The sequence below is a fragment of the Acipenser ruthenus genome, chromosome 39 (genome assembly GCF_902713425.1).
Source record: "Acipenser ruthenus chromosome 39, fAciRut3.2 maternal haplotype, whole genome shotgun sequence".
Lineage (NCBI taxonomy): Eukaryota > Metazoa > Chordata > Actinopteri > Acipenseriformes > Acipenseridae > Acipenser > Acipenser ruthenus.
Window position 1 is genome coordinate 8,272,029 of NC_081227.1, and position 21,513 is coordinate 8,293,541.

The 21,513-nt window shown below is 47.5% G+C and overlaps 1 protein-coding gene and 58 non-coding genes across 59 annotated transcripts in view; 19 read left to right on the forward strand and 40 right to left on the reverse strand.

Annotated features, from left to right (window-relative positions):
- Positions 1-21,513, reverse strand: part of LOC131707274 (uncharacterized) — a 118,379-nt gene that overhangs the window by 13,782 nt on the left and 83,084 nt on the right. The window lies entirely within an intron of this gene.
- Positions 4-85, reverse strand: trnas-gcu (transfer RNA serine (anticodon GCU)). Its single transcript has one exon. It is a non-coding gene; the product is annotated as a tRNA-Ser (tRNA).
- On the reverse strand, positions 524-618 carry trnai-uau (transfer RNA isoleucine (anticodon UAU)). Its single transcript has 2 exons — positions 581-618; positions 524-559 (listed from the first exon to the last, which is right to left on the reverse strand). It is a non-coding gene; the product is annotated as a tRNA-Ile (tRNA).
- On the forward strand, positions 811-884 carry trnat-agu (transfer RNA threonine (anticodon AGU)). Its single transcript has one exon. It is a non-coding gene; the product is annotated as a tRNA-Thr (tRNA).
- Positions 1,124-1,205, reverse strand: trnas-gcu (transfer RNA serine (anticodon GCU)). The gene has a single exon. It is a non-coding gene; the product is annotated as a tRNA-Ser (tRNA).
- Positions 1,648-1,742, reverse strand: trnai-uau (transfer RNA isoleucine (anticodon UAU)). The gene is made up of 2 exons: positions 1,705-1,742; positions 1,648-1,683 (listed from the first exon to the last, which is right to left on the reverse strand). It is a non-coding gene; the product is annotated as a tRNA-Ile (tRNA).
- On the forward strand, positions 1,848-1,921 carry trnat-agu (transfer RNA threonine (anticodon AGU)). Its single transcript has one exon. It is a non-coding gene; the product is annotated as a tRNA-Thr (tRNA).
- trnas-gcu (transfer RNA serine (anticodon GCU)) lies at positions 2,161-2,242 on the reverse strand. Its single transcript has one exon. It is a non-coding gene; the product is annotated as a tRNA-Ser (tRNA).
- trnai-uau (transfer RNA isoleucine (anticodon UAU)) lies at positions 2,695-2,789 on the reverse strand. Its single transcript has 2 exons — positions 2,752-2,789; positions 2,695-2,730 (listed from the first exon to the last, which is right to left on the reverse strand). It is a non-coding gene; the product is annotated as a tRNA-Ile (tRNA).
- Positions 2,982-3,055, forward strand: trnat-agu (transfer RNA threonine (anticodon AGU)). Its single transcript has one exon. It is a non-coding gene; the product is annotated as a tRNA-Thr (tRNA).
- Positions 3,295-3,376, reverse strand: trnas-gcu (transfer RNA serine (anticodon GCU)). The gene has a single exon. It is a non-coding gene; the product is annotated as a tRNA-Ser (tRNA).
- On the reverse strand, positions 3,815-3,909 carry trnai-uau (transfer RNA isoleucine (anticodon UAU)). Its single transcript has 2 exons — positions 3,872-3,909; positions 3,815-3,850 (listed from the first exon to the last, which is right to left on the reverse strand). It is a non-coding gene; the product is annotated as a tRNA-Ile (tRNA).
- On the forward strand, positions 4,102-4,175 carry trnat-agu (transfer RNA threonine (anticodon AGU)). The gene has a single exon. It is a non-coding gene; the product is annotated as a tRNA-Thr (tRNA).
- trnas-gcu (transfer RNA serine (anticodon GCU)) lies at positions 4,415-4,496 on the reverse strand. The gene has a single exon. It is a non-coding gene; the product is annotated as a tRNA-Ser (tRNA).
- On the reverse strand, positions 4,939-5,033 carry trnai-uau (transfer RNA isoleucine (anticodon UAU)). The gene is made up of 2 exons: positions 4,996-5,033; positions 4,939-4,974 (listed from the first exon to the last, which is right to left on the reverse strand). It is a non-coding gene; the product is annotated as a tRNA-Ile (tRNA).
- On the forward strand, positions 5,139-5,212 carry trnat-agu (transfer RNA threonine (anticodon AGU)). Its single transcript has one exon. It is a non-coding gene; the product is annotated as a tRNA-Thr (tRNA).
- On the reverse strand, positions 5,452-5,533 carry trnas-gcu (transfer RNA serine (anticodon GCU)). The gene has a single exon. It is a non-coding gene; the product is annotated as a tRNA-Ser (tRNA).
- Positions 5,985-6,079, reverse strand: trnai-uau (transfer RNA isoleucine (anticodon UAU)). The gene is made up of 2 exons: positions 6,042-6,079; positions 5,985-6,020 (listed from the first exon to the last, which is right to left on the reverse strand). It is a non-coding gene; the product is annotated as a tRNA-Ile (tRNA).
- On the forward strand, positions 6,270-6,343 carry trnat-agu (transfer RNA threonine (anticodon AGU)). Its single transcript has one exon. It is a non-coding gene; the product is annotated as a tRNA-Thr (tRNA).
- Positions 6,583-6,664, reverse strand: trnas-gcu (transfer RNA serine (anticodon GCU)). Its single transcript has one exon. It is a non-coding gene; the product is annotated as a tRNA-Ser (tRNA).
- Positions 7,103-7,197, reverse strand: trnai-uau (transfer RNA isoleucine (anticodon UAU)). The gene is made up of 2 exons: positions 7,160-7,197; positions 7,103-7,138 (listed from the first exon to the last, which is right to left on the reverse strand). It is a non-coding gene; the product is annotated as a tRNA-Ile (tRNA).
- On the forward strand, positions 7,390-7,463 carry trnat-agu (transfer RNA threonine (anticodon AGU)). Its single transcript has one exon. It is a non-coding gene; the product is annotated as a tRNA-Thr (tRNA).
- Positions 7,703-7,784, reverse strand: trnas-gcu (transfer RNA serine (anticodon GCU)). Its single transcript has one exon. It is a non-coding gene; the product is annotated as a tRNA-Ser (tRNA).
- On the reverse strand, positions 8,223-8,317 carry trnai-uau (transfer RNA isoleucine (anticodon UAU)). The gene is made up of 2 exons: positions 8,280-8,317; positions 8,223-8,258 (listed from the first exon to the last, which is right to left on the reverse strand). It is a non-coding gene; the product is annotated as a tRNA-Ile (tRNA).
- On the forward strand, positions 8,510-8,583 carry trnat-agu (transfer RNA threonine (anticodon AGU)). The gene has a single exon. It is a non-coding gene; the product is annotated as a tRNA-Thr (tRNA).
- trnas-gcu (transfer RNA serine (anticodon GCU)) lies at positions 8,823-8,904 on the reverse strand. The gene has a single exon. It is a non-coding gene; the product is annotated as a tRNA-Ser (tRNA).
- Positions 9,343-9,437, reverse strand: trnai-uau (transfer RNA isoleucine (anticodon UAU)). Its single transcript has 2 exons — positions 9,400-9,437; positions 9,343-9,378 (listed from the first exon to the last, which is right to left on the reverse strand). It is a non-coding gene; the product is annotated as a tRNA-Ile (tRNA).
- On the forward strand, positions 9,630-9,703 carry trnat-agu (transfer RNA threonine (anticodon AGU)). Its single transcript has one exon. It is a non-coding gene; the product is annotated as a tRNA-Thr (tRNA).
- Positions 9,943-10,024, reverse strand: trnas-gcu (transfer RNA serine (anticodon GCU)). Its single transcript has one exon. It is a non-coding gene; the product is annotated as a tRNA-Ser (tRNA).
- trnai-uau (transfer RNA isoleucine (anticodon UAU)) lies at positions 10,463-10,557 on the reverse strand. The gene is made up of 2 exons: positions 10,520-10,557; positions 10,463-10,498 (listed from the first exon to the last, which is right to left on the reverse strand). It is a non-coding gene; the product is annotated as a tRNA-Ile (tRNA).
- trnat-agu (transfer RNA threonine (anticodon AGU)) lies at positions 10,750-10,823 on the forward strand. The gene has a single exon. It is a non-coding gene; the product is annotated as a tRNA-Thr (tRNA).
- On the reverse strand, positions 11,063-11,144 carry trnas-gcu (transfer RNA serine (anticodon GCU)). Its single transcript has one exon. It is a non-coding gene; the product is annotated as a tRNA-Ser (tRNA).
- Positions 11,583-11,677, reverse strand: trnai-uau (transfer RNA isoleucine (anticodon UAU)). The gene is made up of 2 exons: positions 11,640-11,677; positions 11,583-11,618 (listed from the first exon to the last, which is right to left on the reverse strand). It is a non-coding gene; the product is annotated as a tRNA-Ile (tRNA).
- trnat-agu (transfer RNA threonine (anticodon AGU)) lies at positions 11,870-11,943 on the forward strand. The gene has a single exon. It is a non-coding gene; the product is annotated as a tRNA-Thr (tRNA).
- On the reverse strand, positions 12,183-12,264 carry trnas-gcu (transfer RNA serine (anticodon GCU)). Its single transcript has one exon. It is a non-coding gene; the product is annotated as a tRNA-Ser (tRNA).
- trnai-uau (transfer RNA isoleucine (anticodon UAU)) lies at positions 12,703-12,797 on the reverse strand. Its single transcript has 2 exons — positions 12,760-12,797; positions 12,703-12,738 (listed from the first exon to the last, which is right to left on the reverse strand). It is a non-coding gene; the product is annotated as a tRNA-Ile (tRNA).
- On the forward strand, positions 12,990-13,063 carry trnat-agu (transfer RNA threonine (anticodon AGU)). The gene has a single exon. It is a non-coding gene; the product is annotated as a tRNA-Thr (tRNA).
- Positions 13,303-13,384, reverse strand: trnas-gcu (transfer RNA serine (anticodon GCU)). The gene has a single exon. It is a non-coding gene; the product is annotated as a tRNA-Ser (tRNA).
- trnai-uau (transfer RNA isoleucine (anticodon UAU)) lies at positions 13,823-13,917 on the reverse strand. The gene is made up of 2 exons: positions 13,880-13,917; positions 13,823-13,858 (listed from the first exon to the last, which is right to left on the reverse strand). It is a non-coding gene; the product is annotated as a tRNA-Ile (tRNA).
- Positions 14,108-14,181, forward strand: trnat-agu (transfer RNA threonine (anticodon AGU)). Its single transcript has one exon. It is a non-coding gene; the product is annotated as a tRNA-Thr (tRNA).
- Positions 14,421-14,502, reverse strand: trnas-gcu (transfer RNA serine (anticodon GCU)). Its single transcript has one exon. It is a non-coding gene; the product is annotated as a tRNA-Ser (tRNA).
- On the reverse strand, positions 14,933-15,027 carry trnai-uau (transfer RNA isoleucine (anticodon UAU)). The gene is made up of 2 exons: positions 14,990-15,027; positions 14,933-14,968 (listed from the first exon to the last, which is right to left on the reverse strand). It is a non-coding gene; the product is annotated as a tRNA-Ile (tRNA).
- trnat-agu (transfer RNA threonine (anticodon AGU)) lies at positions 15,220-15,293 on the forward strand. The gene has a single exon. It is a non-coding gene; the product is annotated as a tRNA-Thr (tRNA).
- Positions 15,533-15,614, reverse strand: trnas-gcu (transfer RNA serine (anticodon GCU)). The gene has a single exon. It is a non-coding gene; the product is annotated as a tRNA-Ser (tRNA).
- Positions 16,045-16,139, reverse strand: trnai-uau (transfer RNA isoleucine (anticodon UAU)). Its single transcript has 2 exons — positions 16,102-16,139; positions 16,045-16,080 (listed from the first exon to the last, which is right to left on the reverse strand). It is a non-coding gene; the product is annotated as a tRNA-Ile (tRNA).
- Positions 16,332-16,405, forward strand: trnat-agu (transfer RNA threonine (anticodon AGU)). The gene has a single exon. It is a non-coding gene; the product is annotated as a tRNA-Thr (tRNA).
- On the reverse strand, positions 16,645-16,726 carry trnas-gcu (transfer RNA serine (anticodon GCU)). Its single transcript has one exon. It is a non-coding gene; the product is annotated as a tRNA-Ser (tRNA).
- On the reverse strand, positions 17,165-17,259 carry trnai-uau (transfer RNA isoleucine (anticodon UAU)). The gene is made up of 2 exons: positions 17,222-17,259; positions 17,165-17,200 (listed from the first exon to the last, which is right to left on the reverse strand). It is a non-coding gene; the product is annotated as a tRNA-Ile (tRNA).
- On the forward strand, positions 17,452-17,525 carry trnat-agu (transfer RNA threonine (anticodon AGU)). The gene has a single exon. It is a non-coding gene; the product is annotated as a tRNA-Thr (tRNA).
- On the reverse strand, positions 17,754-17,835 carry trnas-gcu (transfer RNA serine (anticodon GCU)). Its single transcript has one exon. It is a non-coding gene; the product is annotated as a tRNA-Ser (tRNA).
- Positions 18,274-18,368, reverse strand: trnai-uau (transfer RNA isoleucine (anticodon UAU)). The gene is made up of 2 exons: positions 18,331-18,368; positions 18,274-18,309 (listed from the first exon to the last, which is right to left on the reverse strand). It is a non-coding gene; the product is annotated as a tRNA-Ile (tRNA).
- On the forward strand, positions 18,561-18,634 carry trnat-agu (transfer RNA threonine (anticodon AGU)). The gene has a single exon. It is a non-coding gene; the product is annotated as a tRNA-Thr (tRNA).
- Positions 18,874-18,955, reverse strand: trnas-gcu (transfer RNA serine (anticodon GCU)). Its single transcript has one exon. It is a non-coding gene; the product is annotated as a tRNA-Ser (tRNA).
- On the reverse strand, positions 19,386-19,480 carry trnai-uau (transfer RNA isoleucine (anticodon UAU)). The gene is made up of 2 exons: positions 19,443-19,480; positions 19,386-19,421 (listed from the first exon to the last, which is right to left on the reverse strand). It is a non-coding gene; the product is annotated as a tRNA-Ile (tRNA).
- On the forward strand, positions 19,673-19,746 carry trnat-agu (transfer RNA threonine (anticodon AGU)). Its single transcript has one exon. It is a non-coding gene; the product is annotated as a tRNA-Thr (tRNA).
- Positions 19,986-20,067, reverse strand: trnas-gcu (transfer RNA serine (anticodon GCU)). Its single transcript has one exon. It is a non-coding gene; the product is annotated as a tRNA-Ser (tRNA).
- Positions 20,506-20,600, reverse strand: trnai-uau (transfer RNA isoleucine (anticodon UAU)). Its single transcript has 2 exons — positions 20,563-20,600; positions 20,506-20,541 (listed from the first exon to the last, which is right to left on the reverse strand). It is a non-coding gene; the product is annotated as a tRNA-Ile (tRNA).
- trnat-agu (transfer RNA threonine (anticodon AGU)) lies at positions 20,793-20,866 on the forward strand. Its single transcript has one exon. It is a non-coding gene; the product is annotated as a tRNA-Thr (tRNA).
- Positions 21,106-21,187, reverse strand: trnas-gcu (transfer RNA serine (anticodon GCU)). The gene has a single exon. It is a non-coding gene; the product is annotated as a tRNA-Ser (tRNA).

Below are 21,513 nucleotides of genomic sequence, written 5' to 3' on the forward strand. Positions count from 1 at the left end.
AGCCGACGAGGATGGGATTCGAACCCACGCGTGCAGAGCACAATGGATTAGCAGTCCATCGCCTTAACCACTCGGCCACCTCATCTGCCGTGCTGCGTGCTGTCAAAGAAGAGCTACATTTCAGGATGAAACCCTGGAACGTGAGCAGTTGTCTCAGAAATGAAAGGGATCAATTGCATCAAACTGGTGGGCAGCTGTCCGTGGTAGAGCTCATGCTTTGCATGTATGAGGCCCCGGGCTCAATCCCTGGCATCTCCAAGCCCTTTTTCTTCCCCCTTCACTAAAATCATATTTTGTGATCAGAAGCAAACTCTTACACCTCCTTTCAGGCATTTTCAAATATTCATTCATTCATTCATTCATTCAATCTATCTGTCTTTTGACTTGTAAATATATACATAAATATAGGTATGTCTGCGTGTGCGGATATTATTTTATTCCTATTTTCTATCAAATCTCACACTTGATGAACATTATCGTTGAAGCAAAACCTACTGGAATAAACTGACCGAGAAAAGGGAAGTGCTCCAGGTGAGCCTCGAACTCACAACCTCGGCATTGCTCTGCAGACATACTGCTATATAAGTACCGCGCGCTAACCGATTGCGCCACTGGAGCGTCAGCAGGAGCCGGCTGACAAACTTAGGAAATCCCTCCAAATGGAAGGCAGATCTTGGGACTGCAACAAAGCCCTTCACTTCAGCAAGCCAGGAGCCGGCTGACACACTTAGGAAATCCCTCTACATGGCAGGCAGATCTTGGGACTGTGCAACAAAGCCCTTCACTTCAGCAAGCGGCAGGCAGGGCCAGGGTGCTGTGGCTTAGTTGGTTAAAGTGCCTGTCTAGTAAACAGGAGATCCTGGGTTCGAATCCCAGCAGCACCTCCATGTTCTCAATTTGTTTATTAAAAAAAACCACAAAAGAAAATGATTTGAATTTTAAAGTGTAAACGAAGGAGAAAATCTTGCGAGACTGCTGGAACTCAGCCACAACCTTTCAGTCACGCCACGCAGCACAGCTCAGCACGGTCCAACGCGCTATCTGTAGTGCCACAGAGCTAAACGCAGGTCAAAGCTGCACAGGGAAGGAGAGCCGAGGCCACGGAGGAAAAAGTGCCAAAAGCCGACGAGGATGGGATTCGAACCAACGCGTGCAGAGCACAATGGATTAGCAGTCCATCGCCTTAACCACTCGGCCACCTCATCTGCCGTGCTGCGTGCTGTCAAAGAAGAGCTACATTTCAGGATGAAACCCTGGAACGTGAGCAGTTGTCTCAGAAATGAAAGGGATCAATTGCATCAAACTGGTGGGCAGCTGTCCGTGGTAGAGCTCATGCTTTGCATGTATGAGGCCCCGGGCTCAATCCCTGGCATCTCCAAGCCCTTTTTCTTCCCCCTTCACTAAAATCATATTTTGTGATCAGAAGCAAACTCTTACACCTCCTTTCAGGCTTTTTCAAATATTCATTCATTCATTCATTCATTCATTCAATCTATCTGTCTTTTGACTTGTAAATATATACATAAATATAGGTATGTCTGCGTGTGCGGATATTATTTTATTCCTATTTTCTACCAAATCTCACACTTGATGAACATTATCGTTGAAGCAAAACCTACTGGAATAAACTGACCGAGAAAAGGGAAGTGCTCCAGGTGAGCCTCGAACTCACAACCTCGGCATTGCTCTGCAGACATACTGCTATATAAGTACCGCGCGCTAACCGATTGCGCCACTGGAGCGTCAGCAGGAGCCGGCTGACAAACTTAGGAAATCCCTCCAAATGGAAGGCAGATCTTGGGACTGCAACAAAGCCCTTCACTTCAGCAAGCTGCAGGCAGGCCCAGGGTGCTGTGGCTTAGTTGGTTAAAGTGCCTGTCTAGTAAACAGGAGATCCTGGGTTCGAATCCCAGCAGCACCTCCATGTTCTCAATTTGTTTATTAAAAACAACCACAAAAGAAAATGATTTGAATTTTAAAGTGTAAACGAAGGAGAAAATCTTGCGAGACTGCTGGAACTCAGCCACAACCTTTTAGTCACGCCACGCAGCACAGCTCAGCACGGTCCAACACGCTATCTGTAGTGCCACAGAGCTAAACGCAGGTCAAAGCTGCACAGGGAAGGAGAGCCGAGGCCACGGAGGAAAAAGTGCCAAAAGCCAACGAGGATGGGATTCGAACCCACGCGTGCAGAGCACAATGGATTAGCAATCCATCACCTTAACCACTCGGCCACCTCATCTGCCGTGCTGCGTGCTGCGTGCTGCGTGCTGTCAAAGAAGAGCTACATTTCAGGATGAAACCCTGGAACGTGAGCAGTTGTCTCAGAAATGAAAGGGATCAATTGCATCAAACTGGTGGGCAGCTGTCCGTGGTAGAGCTCATGCTTTGCATGTATGAGGCCCCGGGCTCAATCCCTGGCATCTCCAAGCCCTTTTTCTTCCCCCTTCACTAAAATCATATTTTGTGATCAGAAGCAAACTCTTACACCTCCTTTCAGGCTTTTTCAAATATTCATTCATTCATTCATCCATTCAATCTATCTGTCTTTTGACTTGTAAATATATACATAAATATAGGTATGTCTGCGTGTGCGGATATTATTTTATTCCTATTTTCTACCAAATCTCACACTTGATGAACATTATCGTTGAAGCAAAACCTACTGGAATAAACTGACCGAGAAAAGGGAAGTGCTCCAGGTGAGCCTCGAACTCACAACCTCGGCATTGCTTTGCAGACATACTGCTATATAAGTATCGCGCGCTAACCGACTGCGCCACTGGAGCGTCAGCAGGAGCCGGCTGACAAACTTAGGAAATCCCTCCAAATGGAAGGCAGATCTTGGGACTGCAACAAAGCCCTTCACTTCAGCAAGCCAGGAGCCGGCTGACACACTTAGGAAATCCCTCTACATGGCCGGCAGATCTTGGGACTGTGCAACAAAGCCCTTCACTTCAGCAAGCTGCAGGCAGGGCCAGGGTGCTGTGGCTTAGTTGGTTAAAGTGCCTGTCTAGTAAACAGGAGATCCTGGGTTCGAATCCCAGCAGCACCTCCATGTTCTCAATTTGTTTATTAAAAACAACCACAAAAGAAAATGATTTGAATTTTAAAGTGTAAACGAAGGAGAAAATCTTGCGAGACTGCTGGAACTCAGCCACAACCTTTTAGTCACGCCACGCAGCACAGCTCAGCACGGTCCAACGCGCTATCTGTAGTGCCACAGAGCTAAACGCAGGTCAAAGCTGCACAGGGAAGGAGAGCCGAGGCCACGGAGGAAAAAGTGCCAAAAGCCGACGAGGATGGGATTCGAACCCACGCGTGCAGAGCACAATGGATTAGCAGTCCATCGCCTTAACCACTCGGCCACCTCATCTGCCGTGCTGCGTGCTGTCAAAGAAGAGCTACATTTCAGGATGAAACCCTGGAACGTGAGCAGTTGTCTCAGAAATGAAAGGGATCAATTGCATCAAACTGGTGGGCAGCTGTCCGTGGTAGAGCTCATGCTTTGCATGTATGAGGCCCCGGGCTCAATCCCTGGCATCTCCAAGCCCTTTTTCTTCCCCCTTCACTAAAATCATATTTTGTGATCAGAAGCAAACTCTTACACCTCCTTTCAGGCTTTTTCAAATATTCATTCATTCATTCATTCATTCAATCTATCTGTCTTTTGACTTGTAAATATATACATAAATATAGGTATGTCTGCGTGTGCGGATATTATTTTATTCCTATTTTCTACCAAATCTCACACTTGATGAACATTATCGTTGAAGCAAAACCTACTGGAATAAACTGACCGAGAAAAGGGAAGTGCTCCAGGTGAGCCTCGAACTCACAACCTCGGCATTGCTCTGCAGACATACTGCTATATAAGTACCGCGCGCTAACCGATTGCGCCACTGGAGCGTCAGCAGGAGCCGGCTGACAAACTTAGGAAATCCCTCCAAATGGAAGGCAGATCTTGGGACTGCAACAAAGCCCTTCACTTCAGCAAGCCAGGAGCCGGCTGACACACTTAGGAAATCCCTCTACATGGCCGGCAGATCTTGGGACTGTGCAACAAAGCCCTTCACTTCAGCAAGCGGCAGGCAGGGCCAGGGTGCTGTGGCTTAGTTGGTTAAAGTGCCTGTCTAGTAAACAGGAGATCCTGGGTTCGAATCCCAGCAGCACCTCCATGTTCTCAATTTGTTTATTAAAAACAACCACAAAAGAAAATGATTTGAATTTTAAAGTGTAAACGAAGGAGAAAATCTTGCGAGACTGCTGGAACTCAGCCACAACCTTTTAGTCACGCCACGCAGCACAGCTCAGCACGGTCCAACGCGCTATCTGTAGTGCCACAGAGCTAAACGCAGGTCAAAGCTGCACAGGGAAGGAGAGCCGAGGCCACGGAGGAAAAAGTGCCAAAAGCCGACGAGGATGGGATTCGAACCCACGCGTGCAGAGCACAATGGATTAGCAGTCCATCGCCTTAACCACTCGGCCACCTCATCTGCCGTGCTGCGTGCTGTCAAAGAAGAGCTACATTTCAGGATGAAACCCTGGAACGTGAGCAGTTGTCTCAGAAATGAAAGGGATCAATTGCATCAAACTGGTGGGCAGCTGTCCGTGGTAGAGCTCATGCTTTGCATGTATGAGGCCCCGGGCTCAATCCCTGGCATCTCCAAGCCCTTTTTCTTCCCCCTTCACTAAAATCATATTTTGTGATCAGAAGCAAACTCTTACACCTCCTTTCAGGCTTTTTCAAATATTCATTCATTCATTCATTCATTCATTCAATCTATCTGTCTTTTGACTTGTAAATATATACATAAATATAGGTATGTCTGCGTGTGCGGATATTATTTTATTCCTATTTTCTACCAAATCTCACACTTGATGAACATTATCGTTGAAGCAAAACCTACTGGAATAAACTGACCGAGAAAAGGGAAGTGCTCCAGGTGAGCCTCGAACTCACAACCTCGGCATTGCTCTGCAGACATACTGCTATATAAGTACCGCGCGCTAACCGATTGCGCCACTGGAGCGTCAGCAGGAGCCGGCTGACAAACTTAGGAAATCCCTCCAAATGGAAGGCAGATCTTGGGACTGCAACAAAGCCCTTCACTTCAGCAAGCTGCAGGCAGGCCCAGGGTGCTGTGGCTTAGTTGGTTAAAGTGCCTGTCTAGTAAACAGGAGATCCTGGGTTCGAATCCCAGCAGCACCTCCATGTTCTCAATTTGTTTATTAAAAACAACCACAAAAGAAAATGATTTGAATTTTAAAGTGTAAACGAAGGAGAAAATCTTGCGAGACTGCTGGAACTCAGCCACAACCTTTTAGTCACGCCACGCAGCACAGCTCAGCACGGTCCAACACGCTATCTGTAGTGCCACAGAGCTAAACGCAGGTCAAAGCTGCACAGGGAAGGAGAGCCGAGGCCACGGAGGAAAAAGTGCCAAAAGCCAACGAGGATGGGATTCGAACCCACGCGTGCAGAGCACAATGGATTAGCAATCCATCACCTTAACCACTCGGCCACCTCATCTGCCGTGCTGCGTGCTGCGTGCTGCGTGCTGTCAAAGAAGAGCTACATTTCAGGATGAAACCCTGGAACGTGAGCAGTTGTCTCAGAAATGAAAGGGATCAATTGCATCAAACTGGTGGGCAGCTGTCCGTGGTAGAGCTCATGCTTTGCATGTATGAGGCCCCGGGCTCAATCCCTGGCAACTCCAAGCCCTTTTACTTCCCCCTTCACTAAAATCATATTTTGTGATCAGAAGCAAACTCTTACACCTCCTTTCAGGCTTTTTCAAATATTCATTCATTCATCATTCATTCAATCTATCTGTCTTTTGACTTGTAAATATATACATAAATATAGGTATGTCTGCGTGTGCGGATATAATTTTATTCCTATTTTCTACCAAATCTCACACTTGATGAACATTATCGTTGAAGCAAAACCTACTGGAATAAACTGACCGAGAAAAGGGAAGTGCTGCAGGTGAGCCTCGAACTCACAACCTCGGCATTGCTCTGCAGACATACTGCTATATAAGTACCGCGCGCTAACCGATTGCGCCACTGGAGCGTCAGCAGGAGCCGGCTGACAAACTTAGGAAATCCCTCCAAATGGAAGGCAGATCTTGGGACTGCAACAAAGCCCTTCACTTCAGCAAGCCAGGAGCCGGCTGACACTTAGGAAATCCCTCTACATGGCCGGCAGATCTTGGGACTGTGCAACAAAGCCCTTCACTTCAGCAAGCTGCAGGCAGGGCCAGGGTGCTGTGGCTTAGTTGGTTAAAGTGCCTGTCTAGTAAACAGGAGATCCTGGGTTCGAATCCCAGCAGCACCTCCATGTTCTCAATTTGTTTATTAAAAACAACCACAAAAGAAAATGATTTGAATTTTAAAGTGTAAACGAAGGAGAAAATCTTGCGAGACTGCTGGAACTCAGCCACAACCTTTTAGTCACGCCACGCAGCACAGCTCAGCACGGTCCAACGCGCTATCTGTAGTGCCACAGAGCTAAACGCAGGTCAAAGCTGCACAGGGAAGGAGAGCCGAGGCCACGGAGGAAAAAGTGCCAAAAGCCGACGAGGATGGGATTCGAACCCACGCGTGCAGAGCACAATGGATTAGCAGTCCATCGCCTTAACCACTCGGCCACCTCATCTGCCGTGCTGCGTGCTGTCAAAGAAGAGCTACATTTCAGGATGAAACCCTGGAACGTGAGCAGTTGTCTCAGAAATGAAAGGGATCAATTGCATCAAACTGGTGGGCAGCTGTCCGTGGTAGAGCTCATGCTTTGCATGTATGAGGCCCCGGGCTCAATCCCTGGCATCTCCAAGCCCTTTTTCTTCCCCCTTCACTAAAATCATATTTTGTGATCAGAAGCAAACTCTTACACCTCCTTTCAGGCTTTTTCAAATATTCATTCATTCATTCATTCATTCAATCTATCTGTCTTTTGACTTGTAAATATATACATAAATATAGGTATGTCTGCGTGTGCGGATATTATTTTATTCCTATTTTCTACCAAATCTCACACTTGATGAACATTATCGTTGAAGCAAAACCTACTGGAATAAAGTGACCGAGAAAAGGGAAGTGCTCCAGGTGAGCCTCGAACTCACAACCTCGGCATTGCTCTGCAGACATACTGCTATATAAGTACCGCGCGCTAACCGATTGCGCCACTGGAGCGTCAGCAGGAGCCGGCTGACAAACTTAGGAAATCCCTCCAAATGGAAGGCAGATCTTGGGACTGCAACAAAGCCCTTCACTTCAGCAAGCCAGGAGCCGGCTGACACACTTAGGAAATCCCTCTACATGGCCGGCAGATCTTGGGACTGTGCAACAAAGCCCTTCACTTCAGCAAGCGGCAGGCAGGGCCAGGGTGCTGTGGCTTAGTTGGTTAAAGTGCCTGTCTAGTAAACAGGAGATCCTGGGTTCGAATCCCAGCAGCACCTCCATGTTCTCAATTTGTTTATTAAAAACAACCACAAAAGAAAATGATTTGAATTTTAAAGTGTAAACGAAGGAGAAAATCTTGCGAGACTGCTGGAACTCAGCCACAACCTTTTAGTCACGCCACGCAGCACAGCTCAGCACGGTCCAACGCGCTATCTGTAGTGCCACAGAGCTAAACGCAGGTCAAAGCTGCACAGGGAAGGAGAGCCGAGGCCACGGAGGAAAAAGTGCCAAAAGCCGACGAGGATGGGATTCGAACCCACGCGTGCAGAGCACAATGGATTAGCAGTCCATCGCCTTAACCACTCGGCCACCTCATCTGCCGTGCTGCGTGCTGTCAAAGAAGAGCTACATTTCAGGATGAAACCCTGGAACGTGAGCAGTTGTCTCAGAAATGAAAGGGATCAATTGCATCAAACTGGTGGGCAGCTGTCCGTGGTAGAGCTCATGCTTTGCATGTATGAGGCCCCGGGCTCAATCCCTGGCAACTCCAAGCCCTTTTACTTCCCCCTTCACTAAAATCATATTTTGTGATCAGAAGCAAACTCTTACACCTCCTTTCAGGCTTTTTCAAATATTCATTCATTCATTCATTCATTCAATCTATCTGTCTTTTGACTTGTAAATATATACATAAATATAGGTATGTCTGCGTGTGCGGATATTATTTTATTCCTATTTTCTACCAAATCTCACACTTGATGAACATTATCGTTGAAGCAAAACCTACTGGAATAAAGTGACCGAGAAAAGGGAAGTGCTGCAGGTGAGCCTCGAACTCACAACCTCGGCATTGCTCTGCAGACATACTGCTATATAAGTACCGCGCGCTAACCGATTGCGCCACTGGAGCGTCAGCAGGAGCCGGCTGACAAACTTAGGAAATCCCTCCAAATGGAAGGCAGATCTTGGGACTGCAACAAAGCCCTTCACTTCAGCAAGCCAGGAGCCGGCTGACACACTTAGGAAATCCCTCTACATGGCCGGCAGATCTTGGGACTGTGCAACAAAGCCCTTCACTTCAGCAAGCTGCAGGCAGGGCCAGGGTGCTGTGGCTTAGTTGGTTAAAGTGCCTGTCTAGTAAACAGGAGATCCTGGGTTCGAATCCCAGCAGCACCTCCATGTTCTCAATTTGTTTATTAAAAACAACCACAAAAGAAAATGATTTGAATTTTAAAGTGTAAACGAAGGAGAAAATCTTGCGAGACTGCTGGAACTCAGCCACAACCTTTTAGTCACGCCACGCAGCACAGCTCAGCACGGTCCAACGCGCTATCTGTAGTGCCACAGAGCTAAACGCAGGTCCAAGCTGCACAGGGAAGGAGAGCCGAGGCCACGGAGGAAAAAGTGCCAAAAGCCAACGAGGATGGGATTCGAACCCACGCGTGCAGAGCACAATGGATTAGCAGTCCATCGCCTTAACCACTCGGCCACCTCATCTGCCGTGCTGCGTGCTGTCAAAGAAGAGCTACATTTCAGGATGAAACCCTGGAACGTGAGCAGTTGTCTCAGAAATGAAAGGGATCAATTGCATCAAACTGGTGGGCAGCTGTCCGTGGTAGAGCTCATGCTTTGCATGTATGAGGCCCCGGGCTCAATCCCTGGCATCTCCAAGCCCTTTTTCTTCCCCCTTCACTAAAATCATATTTTGTGATCAGAAGCAAACTCTTACACCTCCTTTCAGGCTTTTTCAAATATTCATTCATTCATTCATTCATTCAATCTATCTGTCTTTTGACTTGTAAATATATACATAAATATAGGTATGTCTGCGTGTGCGGATATTATTTTATTCCTATTTTCTACCAAATCTCACACTTGATGAACATTATCGTTGAAGCAAAACCTACTGGAATAAAGTGACCGAGAAAAGGGAAGTGCTCCAGGTGAGCCTCGAACTCACAACCTCGGCATTGCTCTGCAGACATACTGCTATATAAGTACCGCGCGCTAACCGATTGCGCCACTGGAGCGTCAGCAGGAGCCGGCTGACAAACTTAGGAAATCCCTCCAAATGGAAGGCAGATCTTGGGACTGCAACAAAGCCCTTCACTTCAGCAAGCCAGGAGCCGGCTGACACACTTAGGAAATCCCTCTACATGGCCGGCAGATCTTGGGACTGTGCAACAAAGCCCTTCACTTCAGCAAGCTGCAGGCAGGGCCAGGGTGCTGTGGCTTAGTTGGTTAAAGTGCCTGTCTAGTAAACAGGAGATCCTGGGTTCGAATCCCAGCAGCACCTCCATGTTCTCAATTTGTTTATTAAAAACAACCACAAAAGAAAATGATTTGAATTTTAAAGTGTAAACGAAGGAGAAAATCTTGCGAGACTGCTGGAACTCAGCCACAACCTTTTAGTCACGCCACGCAGCACAGCTCAGCACGGTCCAACGCGCTATCTGTAGTGCCACAGAGCTAAACGCAGGTCCAAGCTGCACAGGGAAGGAGAGCCGAGGCCACGGAGGAAAAAGTGCCAAAAGCCAACGAGGATGGGATTCGAACCCACGCGTGCAGAGCACAATGGATTAGCAGTCCATCGCCTTAACCACTCGGCCACCTCATCTGCCGTGCTGCGTGCTGTCAAAGAAGAGCTACATTTCAGGATGAAACCCTGGAACGTGAGCAGTTGTCTCAGAAATGAAAGGGATCAATTGCATCAAACTGGTGGGCAGCTGTCCGTGGTAGAGCTCATGCTTTGCATGTATGAGGCCCCGGGCTCAATCCCTGGCATCTCCAAGCCCTTTTTCTTCCCCCTTCACTAAAATCATATTTTGTGATCAGAAGCAAACTCTTACACCTCCTTTCAGGCTTTTTCAAATATTCATTCATTCATTCATTCATTCAATCTATCTGTCTTTTGACTTGTAAATATATACATAAATATAGGTATGTCTGCGTGTGCGGATATTATTTTATTCCTATTTTCTACCAAATCTCACACTTGATGAACATTATCGTTGAAGCAAAACCTACTGGAATAAAGTGACCGAGAAAAGGGAAGTGCTCCAGGTGAGCCTCGAACTCACAACCTCGGCATTGCTCTGCAGACATACTGCTATATAAGTACCGCGCGCTAACCGATTGCGCCACTGGAGCGTCAGCAGGAGCCGGCTGACAAACTTAGGAAATCCCTCCAAATGGAAGGCAGATCTTGGGACTGCAACAAAGCCCTTCACTTCAGCAAGCCAGGAGCCGGCTGACACACTTAGGAAATCCCTCTACATGGCCGGCAGATCTTGGGACTGTGCAACAAAGCCCTTCACTTCAGCAAGCTGCAGGCAGGGCCAGGGTGCTGTGGCTTAGTTGGTTAAAGTGCCTGTCTAGTAAACAGGAGATCCTGGGTTCGAATCCCAGCAGCACCTCCATGTTCTCAATTTGTTTATTAAAAACAACCACAAAAGAAAATGATTTGAATTTTAAAGTGTAAACGAAGGAGAAAATCTTGCGAGACTGCTGGAACTCAGCCACAACCTTTTAGTCACGCCACGCAGCACAGCTCAGCACGGTCCAACGCGCTATCTGTAGTGCCACAGAGCTAAACGCAGGTCAAAGCTGCACAGGGAAGGAGAGCCGAGGCCACGGAGGAAAAAGTGCCAAAAGCCGACGAGGATGGGATTCGAACCCACGCGTGCAGAGCACAATGGATTAGCAGTCCATCGCCTTAACCACTCGGCCACCTCATCTGCCGTGCTGCGTGCTGTCAAAGAAGAGCTACATTTCAGGATGAAACCCTGGAACGTGAGCAGTTGTCTCAGAAATGAAAGGGATCAATTGCATCAAACTGGTGGGCAGCTGTCCGTGGTAGAGCTCATGCTTTGCATGTATGAGGCCCCGGGCTCAATCCCTGGCATCTCCAAGCCCTTTTTCTTCCCCCTTCACTAAAATCATATTTTGTGATCAGAAGCAAACTCTTACACCTCCTTTCAGGCTTTTTCAAATATTCATTCATTCATTCATTCATTCAATCTATCTGTCTTTTGACTTGTAAATATATACATAAATATAGGTATGTCTGCGTGTGCGGATATTATTTTATTCCTATTTTCTACCAAATCTCACACTTGATGAACATTATCGTTGAAGCAAAACCTACTGGAATAAACTGACCGAGAAAAGGGAAGTGCTCCAGGTGAGCCTCGAACTCACAACCTCGGCATTGCTCTGCAGACATACTGCTATATAAGTACCGCGCGCTAACCGATTGCGCCACTGGAGCGTCAGCAGGAGCCGGCTGACAAACTTAGGAAATCCCTCCAAATGGAAGGCAGATCTTGGGACTGCAACAAAGCCCTTCACTTCAGCAAGCCAGGAGCCGGCTGACACACTTAGGAAATCCCTCTACATGGCCGGCAGATCTTGGGACTGTGCAACAAAGCCCTTCACTTCAGCAAGCGGCAGGCAGGGCCAGGGTGCTGTGGCTTAGTTGGTTAAAGTGCCTGTCTAGTAAACAGGAGATCCTGGGTTCGAATCCCAGCAGCACCTCCATGTTCTCAATTTGTTTATTAAAAACAACCACAAAAGAAAATGATTTGAATTTTAAAGTGTAAACGAAGGAGAAAATCTTGCGAGACTGCTGGAACTCAGCCACAACCTTTTAGTCACGCCACGCAGCACAGCTCAGCACGGTCCAACACGCTATCTGTAGTGCCACAGAGCTAAACGCAGGTCAAAGCTGCACAGGGAAGGAGAGCCGAGGCCACGGAGGAAAAAGTGCCAAAAGCCAACGAGGATGGGATTCGAACCCACGCGTGCAGAGCACAATGGATTAGCAATCCATCGCCTTAACCACTCGGCCACCTCATCTGCCGTGCTGCGTGCTGTCAAAGAAGAGCTACATTTCAGGATGAAACCCTGGAACGTGAGCAGTTGTCTCAGAAATGAAAGGGATCAATTGCATCAAACTGGTGGGCAGCTGTCCGTGGTAGAGCTCATGCTTTGCATGTATGAGGCCCCGGGCTCAATCCCTGGCATCTCCAAGCCCTTTTTCTTCCCCCTTCACTAAAATCATATTTTGTGATCAGAAGCAAACTCTTACACCTCCTTTCAGGCTTTTTCAAATATTCATTCATTCATTCATTCATTCAATCTATCTGTCTTTTGACTTGTAAATATATACATAAATATAGGTATGTCTGCGTGTGCGGATATTATTTTATTCCTATTTTCTACCAAATCTCACACTTGATGAACATTATCGTTGAAGCAAAACCTACTGGAATAAACTGACCGAGAAAAGGGAAGTGCTCCAGGTGAGCCTCGAACTCACAACCTCGGCATTGCTCTGCAGACATACTGCTATATAAGTACCGCGCGCTAACCGATTGCGCCACTGGAGCGTCAGCAGGAGCCGGCTGACAAACTTAGGAAATCCCTCCAAATGGAAGGCAGATCTTGGGACTGCAACAAAGCCCTTCACTTCAGCAAGCCAGGAGCCGGCTGACACACTTAGGAAATCCCTCTACATGGCCGGCAGATCTTGGGACTGTGCAACAAAGCCCTTCACTTCAGCAAGCTGCAGGCAGGGCCAGGGTGCTGTGGCTTAGTTGGTTAAAGTGCCTGTCTAGTAAACAGGAGATCCTGGGTTCGAATCCCAGCAGCACCTCCATGTTCTCAATTTGTTTATTAAAAACAACCACAAAAGAAAATGATTTGAATTTTAAAGTGTAAACGAAGGAGAAAATCTTGCGAGACTGCTGGAACTCAGCCACAACCTTTTAGTCACGCCACGCAGCACAGCTCAGCACGGTCCAACGCGCTATCTGTAGTGCCACAGAGCTAAACGCAGGTCAAAGCTGCACAGGGAAGGACAGCCGAGGCCACGGAGGAAAAAGTGCCAAAAGCCGACGAGGATGGGATTCGAATCCACACGTGCAGAGCACAATGGATTAGCAGTCCATCACCTTAACCACTCGGCCACCTCATCTGCCGTGCTGCGTGCTGTCAAAGAAGAGCTACATTTCAGGATGAAACCCTGGAACGTGAGCAGTTGTCTCAGAAATGAAAGGGATCAATTGCATCAAACTGGTGGGCAGCTGTCCGTGGTAGAGCTCATGCTTTGCATGTATGAGGCCCCGGGCTCAATCCCTGGCATCTCCAAGCCCTTTTTCTTCCCCCTTCACTAAAATCATATTTTGTGATCAGAAGCAAACTCTTACACCTCCTTTCAGGCTTTTTCAAATATTCATTCATTCATTCATTCATTCAATCTATCTGTCTTTTGACTTGTAAATATATACATAAATATAGGTATGTCTGCGTGTGCGGATATTATTTTATTCCTATTTTCTACCAAATCTCACACTTGATGAACATTATCGTTGAAGCAAAACCTACTGGAATAAACTGACCGAGAAAAGGGAAGTGCTCCAGGTGAGCCTCGAACTCACAACCTCGGCATTGCTCTGCAGACATACTGCTATATAAGTACCGCGCGCTAACCGATTGCGCCACTGGAGCGTCAGCAGGAGCCGGCTGACAAACTTAGGAAATCCCTCCAAATGGAAGGCAGATCTTGGGACTGCAACAAAGCCCTTCACTTCAGCAAGCCAGGAGCCGGCTGACACTTAGGAAATCCCTCTACATGGCCGGCAGATCTTGGGACTGTGCAACAAAGCCCTTCACTTCAGCAAGCTGCAGGCAGGGCCAGGGTGCTGTGGCTTAGTTGGTTAAAGTGCCTGTCTAGTAAACAGGAGATCCTGGGTTCGAATCCCAGCAGCACCTCCATGTTCTCAATTTGTTTATTAAAAACAACCACAAAAGAAAATGATTTGAATTTTAAAGTGTAAACGAAGGAGAAAATCTTGCGAGACTGCTGGAACTCAGCCACAACCTTTTAGTCACGCCACGCAGCACAGCTCAGCACGGTCCAACGCGCTATCTGTAGTGCCACAGAGCTAAACGCAGGTCAAAGCTGCACAGGGAAGGAGAGCCGAGGCCACGGAGGAAAAAGTGCCGAAAGCCGACGAGGATGGGATTCGAACCCACGCGTGCAGTGCACAATAGATTAGCAGTCCATCGCCTTAACCACTCGGCCACCTCATCTGCCGTGCTGCGTGCTGTCAAAGAAGAGCTACATTTCAGGATGAAACTCTGGAACGTGAGCAGTTGTCTCAGAAATGAAAGGGATCAATTGCATCAAACTGGTGGGCAGCTGTCCGTGGTAGAGCTCATGCTTTGCATGTATGAGGCCCCGGGCTCAATCCCTGGCATCTCCAAGCCCTTTTTCTTCCCCCTTCACTAAAATCATATTTTGTGATCAGAAGCAAACTCTTACACCTCCTTTCAGACTTTTTCAAATATTCATCCATTCATTCAATCTATCTGTCTTTTGACTTGTAAATATATACATAAATATAGGTATGTCTGCGTGTGCGGATATTATTTTATTCCTATTTTCTACCAAATCTCACACTTGATGAACATTATCGTTGAAGCAAAACCTACTGGAATAAACTGACCGAGAAAAGTGAAGTGCTCCAGGTGAGCCTCGAACTCACAACCTCGGCATTGCTCTGCAGACATACTGCTATATAAGTACCGCGCGCTAACCGATTGCGCCACTGGAGCGTCAGCAGGAGCCGGCTGACAAACTTAGGAAATCCCTCCAAATGGAAGGCAGATCTTGGGACTGCAACAAAGCCCTTCACTTCAGCAAGCCAGGAGCCGGCTGACACACTTAGGAAATCCCTCTACATGGCCGGCAGATCTTGGGACTGTGCAACAAAGCCCTTCACTTCAGCAAGCTGCAGGCAGGGCCAGGGTGCTGTGGCTTAGTTGGTTAAAGTGCCTGTCTAGTAAACAGGAGATCCTGGGTTCGAATCCCAGCAGCACCTCCATGTTCTCAATTTGTTTATTAAAAACAACCACAAAAGAAAATGATTTGAATTTTAAAGTGTAAACGAAGGAGAAAATCTTGCGAGACTGCTGGAACTCAGCCACAACCTTTTAGTCACGCCACGCAGCACAGCTCAGCACGGTCCAACGCGCTATCTGTAGTGCCACAGAGCTAAACGCAGGTCCAAGCTGCACAGGGAAGGAGAGCCGAGGCCACGGAGGAAAAAGTGCCAAAAGCCAACGAGGATGGGATTCGAACCCACGCGTGCAGAGCACAATGGATTAGCAGTCCATCGCCTTAACCACTCGGCCACCTCATCTGCCGTGCTGCGTGCTGTCAAAGAAGAGCTACATTTCAGGATGAAACTCTGGAACGTGAGCAGTTGTCTCAGAAATGAAAGGGATCAATTGCATCAAACTGGTGGGCAGCTGTCCGTGGTAGAGCTCATGCTTTGCATGTATGAGGCCCCGGGCTCAATCCCTGGCATCTCCAAGCCCTTTTTCTTCCCCCTTCACTAAAATCATATTTTGTGATCAGAAGCAAACTCTTACACCTCCTTTCAGACTTTTTCAAATATTCATCCATTCATTCAATCTATCTGTCTTTTGACTTGTAAATATATACATAAATATAGGTATGTCTGCGTGTGCGGATATTATTTTATTCCTATTTTCTACCAAATCTCACACTTGATGAACATTATCGTTGAAGCAAAACCTACTGGAATAAACTGACCGAGAAAAGTGAAGTGCTCCAGGTGAGCCTCGAACTCACAACCTCGGCATTGCTCTGCAGACATACTGCTATATAAGTACCGCGCGCTAACCGATTGCGCCACTGGAGCGTCAGCAGGAGCCGGCTGACAAACTTAGGAAATCCCTCCAAATGGAAGGCAGATCTTGGGACTGCAACAAAGCCCTTCACTTCAGCAAGCCAGGAGCCGGCTGACACACTTAGGAAATCCCTCTACATGGCCGGCAGATCTTGGGACTGTGCAACAAAGCCCTTCACTTCAGCAAGCTGCAGGCAGGGCCAGGGTGCTGTGGCTTAGTTGGTTAAAGTGCCTGTCTAGTAAACAGGAGATCCTGGGTTCGAATCCCAGCAGCACCTCCATGTTCTCAATTTGTTTATTAAAAACAACCACAAAAGAAAATGATTTGAATTTTAAAGTGTAAACGAAGGAGAAAATCTTGCGAGACTGCTGGAACTCAGCCACAACCTTTTAGTCACGCCACGCAGCACAGCTCAGCACGGTCCAACGCGCTATCTGTAGTGCCACAGAGCTAAACGCAGGTCAAAGCTGCACAGGGAAGGAGAGCCGAGGCCACGGAGGAAAAAGTGCCAAAAGCCGACGAGGATGGGATTCAAACCCACGCGTGCAGAGCACAATAGATTAGCAGTCCATCGCCTTAACCACTCGGCCACCTCATCTGCCGTGCTGCGTGCTGTCAAAGAAGAGCTACATTTCAGGATGAAACCCTGGAACGTGAGCAGTTGTCTCAGAAATGAAAGGGATCAATTGCATCAAACTGGTGGGCAGCTGTCCGTGGTAGAGCTCATGCTTTGCATGTATGAGGCCCCGGGCTCAATCCCTGGCATCTCCAAGCCCTTTTTCTTCCCCCTTCACTAAAATCATATTTTGTGATCAGAAGCAAACTCTTACACCTCCTTTCAGGCTTTTTCAAATATTCATTCATTCATTCATTCATTCAATCTATCTGTCTTTTGACTTGTAAATATATACATAAATATAGGTATGTCTGCGTGTGCGGATATTATTTTATTCCTATTTTCTACCAAATCTCACACTTGATGAACATTATCGTTGAAGCAAAACCTACTGGAATAAACTGACCGAGAAAAGGGAAGTGCTCCAGGTGAGCCTCGAACTCACAACCTCGGCATTGCTCTGCAGACATACTGCTATATAAGTACCGCGCGCTAACCGATTGCGCCACTGGAGCATCAGCAGGAGCCGGCTGACAAACTTAGGAAATCCCTCCAAATGGAAGGCAGACCTTGGGACTGCAACAAAGCCCTTCACTTCAGCAAGCCAGGAGCCGGCTGACACACTTAGGAAATCCCTCTACATGGCCGGCAGATCTTGGGACTGTGCAACAAAGCCCTTCACTTCAGCAAGCTGCAGGCAGGGCCGGGGTGCTGTGGCTGAGATGGTTAAAGTGCCTGTCTAGTAAACAGGAGATCCTGGGTTCGTATCCCAGCAGCACCTCCATGTTCTCAATTTGTTTATTAAAAACAACCACAAAAGAAAATGATTTGAATTTTAAAGTGTAAACGAAGGAGAAAATCTTGCGAGACTGCTGGAACTCAGCCACAACCTTTTAGTCACGCCACTCAGCACGGTCCAACGCGCTATCTGTAGTGCCACAGGCTAAACGCAGGTCAAAGCTGCACAGGGAAGGAGAGCCGAGGCCACGGAGGAAAAAGTGCCAAAAGCCGACGAGGATGGGATTCGAACCCACGCGTGCAGAGCACAATGGATTAGCAGTCCATCGCCTTAACCACTCGGCCACCTCATCTGCCGTGCTGCGTGCTGTCAAAGAAGAGCTACATTTCAGGATGAAACCCTGGAACGTGAGCAGTTGTCTCAGAAATGAAAGGGATCAATTGCATCAAACTGGTGGGCAGCTGTCCGTGGTAGAGCTCATGCTTTGCATGTATGAGGCCCCGGGCTCAATCCCTGGCATCTCCAAGCCCTTTTTCTTCCCCCTTCACTAAAATCATATTTTGTGATCAGAAGCAAACTCTTACACCTCCTTTCAGGCTTTTTCAAATATTCATTCATTCATTCATTCATTCAATCTATCTGTCTTTTGACTTGTAAATATATACATAAATATAGGTATGTCTGCGTGTGCGGATATTATTTTATTCCTATTTTCTACCAAATCTCACACTTGATGAACATTATTGTTGAAGCAAAACCTACTGGAATAAACTGACCGAGAAAAGGGAAGTGCTCCAGGTGAGCCTCGAACTCACATCCTCGGCATTGCTCTGCAGACATACTGCTATATAAGTACCGTGCGCTAACCGATTGCGCCACTGGAGCGTCAACCGGAGCCGGCTGACAAACTTAGGAAATCCCTCCAAATGGAAGGCAGATCTTGGGACTGCAACAAAGCCCTTCACTTCAGCAAGCCAGGAGCCGGCTGACACACTTAGGAAATCCCTCTACATGGCCGGCAGATCTTGGGACTGTGCAACAAAGCCCTTCACTTCAGCAAGCTGCAGGCAGGGCCAGGGTGCTGTGGCTTAGTTGGTTAAAGTGCCTGTTTAGTAAACAGGAGATCCTGGGTTCGAATCCCAGCAGCACCTCCATGTTCTCAATTTGTTTATTAAAAACAACCACAAAAGAAAATGATTTGAATTTTAAAGTGTAAACGAAGGAGAAAATCTTGCGAGACTGCTGGAACTCAGCCACAACCTTTTAGTCACGCCACGCAGCACAGCTCAGCACGGTCCAACGCGCTATCTGTAGTGCCACAGAGCTAAACGCAGGTCAAAGCTGCACAGGGAAGGAGAGCCGAGGCCACGGAGGAAAAAGTGCCAAAAGCCGACGAGGATGGGATTCGAACCCACACGTGCAGAGCACAATGGATTAGCAGTCCATCGCCTTAACCACTCGGCCACCTCATCTGCCGTGCTGCGTGCTGTCAAAGAAGAGCTACATTTCAGGATGAAACCCTGGAACGTGAGCAGTTGTCTCAGAAATGAAAGGGATCAATTGCATCAAACTGGTGGGCAGCTGTCCGTGGTAGAGCTCATGCTTTGCATGTATGAGGCCCCGGGCTCAATCCCTGGCATCTCCAAGCCCTTTTTCTTCCCCCTTCACTAAAATCATATTTTGTGATCAGAAGCAAACTCTTACACCTCCTTTCAGACTTTTTCAAATATTCATCCATTCATTCAATCTATCTGTCTTTTGACACGTAAATATATACATAAATATAGGTATGTCTGCGTGTGCGGATATTATTTTATTCCTATTTTCTACCAAATCTCACACTTGATGAACATTATCGTTGAAGCAAAACCTACTGGAATAAACTGACCGAGAAAAGGGAAGTGCTCCAGGTGAGCCTCGAACTCACAACCTCGGCATTGCTCTGCAGACATACTGCTATATAAGTACCGCGCGCTAACCGATTGCGCCACTGGAGCGTCAGCAGGAGCCGGCTGACAAACTTAGGAAATCCCTCCAAATGGAAGGCAGATCTTGGGACTGCAACAAAGCCCTTCACTTCAGCAAGCCAGGAGCCGGCTGACACACTTAGGAAATCCCTCTACATGGCCGGCAGATCTTGGGACTGTGCAACAAAGCCCTTCACTTCAGCAAGCTGCAGGCAGGGCCAGGGTGCTGTGGCTTAGTTGGTTAAAGTGCCTGTCTAGTAAACAGGAGATCCTGGGTTCGAATCCCAGCAGCACCTCCATGTTCTCAATTTGTTTATTAAAAACAACCACAAAAGAAAATGATTTGAATTTTAAAGTGTAAACGAAGGAGAAAATCTTGCGAGACTGCTGGAACTCAGCCACAACCTTTTAGTCACGCCACGCAGCACAGCTCAGCACGGTCCAACGCGCTATCTGTAGTGCCACAGAGCTAAACGCAGGTCAAAGCTGCACAGGGAAGGAGAGCCGAGGCCACGGAGGAAAAAGTGCCAAAAGCCGACGAGGATGGGATTCGAACCCACGCGTGCAGAGCACAATGGATTAGCAGTCCATCGCCTTAACCACTCGGCCACCTCATCTGCCATGCTGCGTGCTGTCAAAGAAGAGCTACATTTCAGGATGAAACCCTGGAACGTGAGCAGTTGTCTCAGAAATGAAAGGGATCAATTGCATCAAACTGGTGGGCAGCTGTCCGTGGTAGAGCTCATGCTTTGCATGTATGAGGCCCCGGGCTCAATCCCTGGCATCTCCAAGCCCTTTTTCTTCCCCCTTCACTAAAATCATATTTTGTGATCAGAAGCAAACTCTTACACCTCCTTTCAGGCTTTTTCAAATATTCATTCATTCATTCATTCATTCAATCTATCTGTCTTTTGACTTGTAAATATATACATAAATATAGGTATGTCTGCGTGTGCGGATATTATTTTATTCCTATTTTCTACCAAATCTCACACTTGATGAACATTATCGTTGAAGCAAAACCTACTGGAATAAACTGACCGAGAAAAGGGAAGTGCTCCAGGTGAGCCTCGAACTCACAACCTCGGCATTGCTCTGCAGACATACTGCTATATAAGTACCGCGCGCTAACCGATTGCGCCACTGGAGCGTCAGCAGGAGCCGGCTGACAAACTTAGGAAATCCCTCCAAATGGAAGGCAGATCTTGGGACTGCAACAAAGCCCTTCACTTCAGCAAGCCAGGAGCCGGCTGACACACTTAGGAAATCCCTCTACATGGCCGGCAGATCTTGGGACTGTGCAACAAAGCCCTTCACTTCAGCAAGCTGCAGGCAGGGCCAGGGTGCTGTGGCTTAGTTGGTTAAAGTGCCTGTCTAGTAAACAGGAGATCCTGGGTTCGAATCCCAGCAGCACCTCCATGTTCTCAATTTGTTTATTAAAAACAACCACAAAAGAAAATGATTTGAATTTTAAAGTGTAAACGAAGGAGAAAATCTTGCGAGACTGCTGGAACTCAGCCACAGCCTTTTAGTCACGCCACGCAGCACAGCTCAGCACGGTCCAACGCGCTATCTGTAGTGCCACAGAGCTAAACGCAGGTCAAAGCTGCACAGGGAAGGAGAGCCGAGGCCACGGAGGAAAAAGTGCCAAAAGCCGACGAGGATGGGATTCGAACCCACGCGTGCAGAGCACAATGGATTAGCAGTCCATCGCCTTAACCACTCGGCCACCTCATCTGCCGTGCTGCGTGCTGTCAAAGAAGAGCTACATTTCAGGATGAAACCCTGGAACGTGAGCAGTTGTCTCAGAAATGAAAGGGATCAATTGCATCAAACTGGTGGGCAGCTGTCCGTGGTAGAGCTCATGCTTTGCATGTATGAGGCCCCGGGCTCAATCCCTGGCATCTCCAAGCCCTTTTTCTTCCCCCTTCACTAAAATCATATTTTGTGATCAGAAGCAAACTCTTACACCTCCTTTCAGGCTTTTTCAAATATTCATTCATTCATTCATTCATTCAATCTATCTGTCTTTTGACTTGTAAATATATACATAAATATAGGTA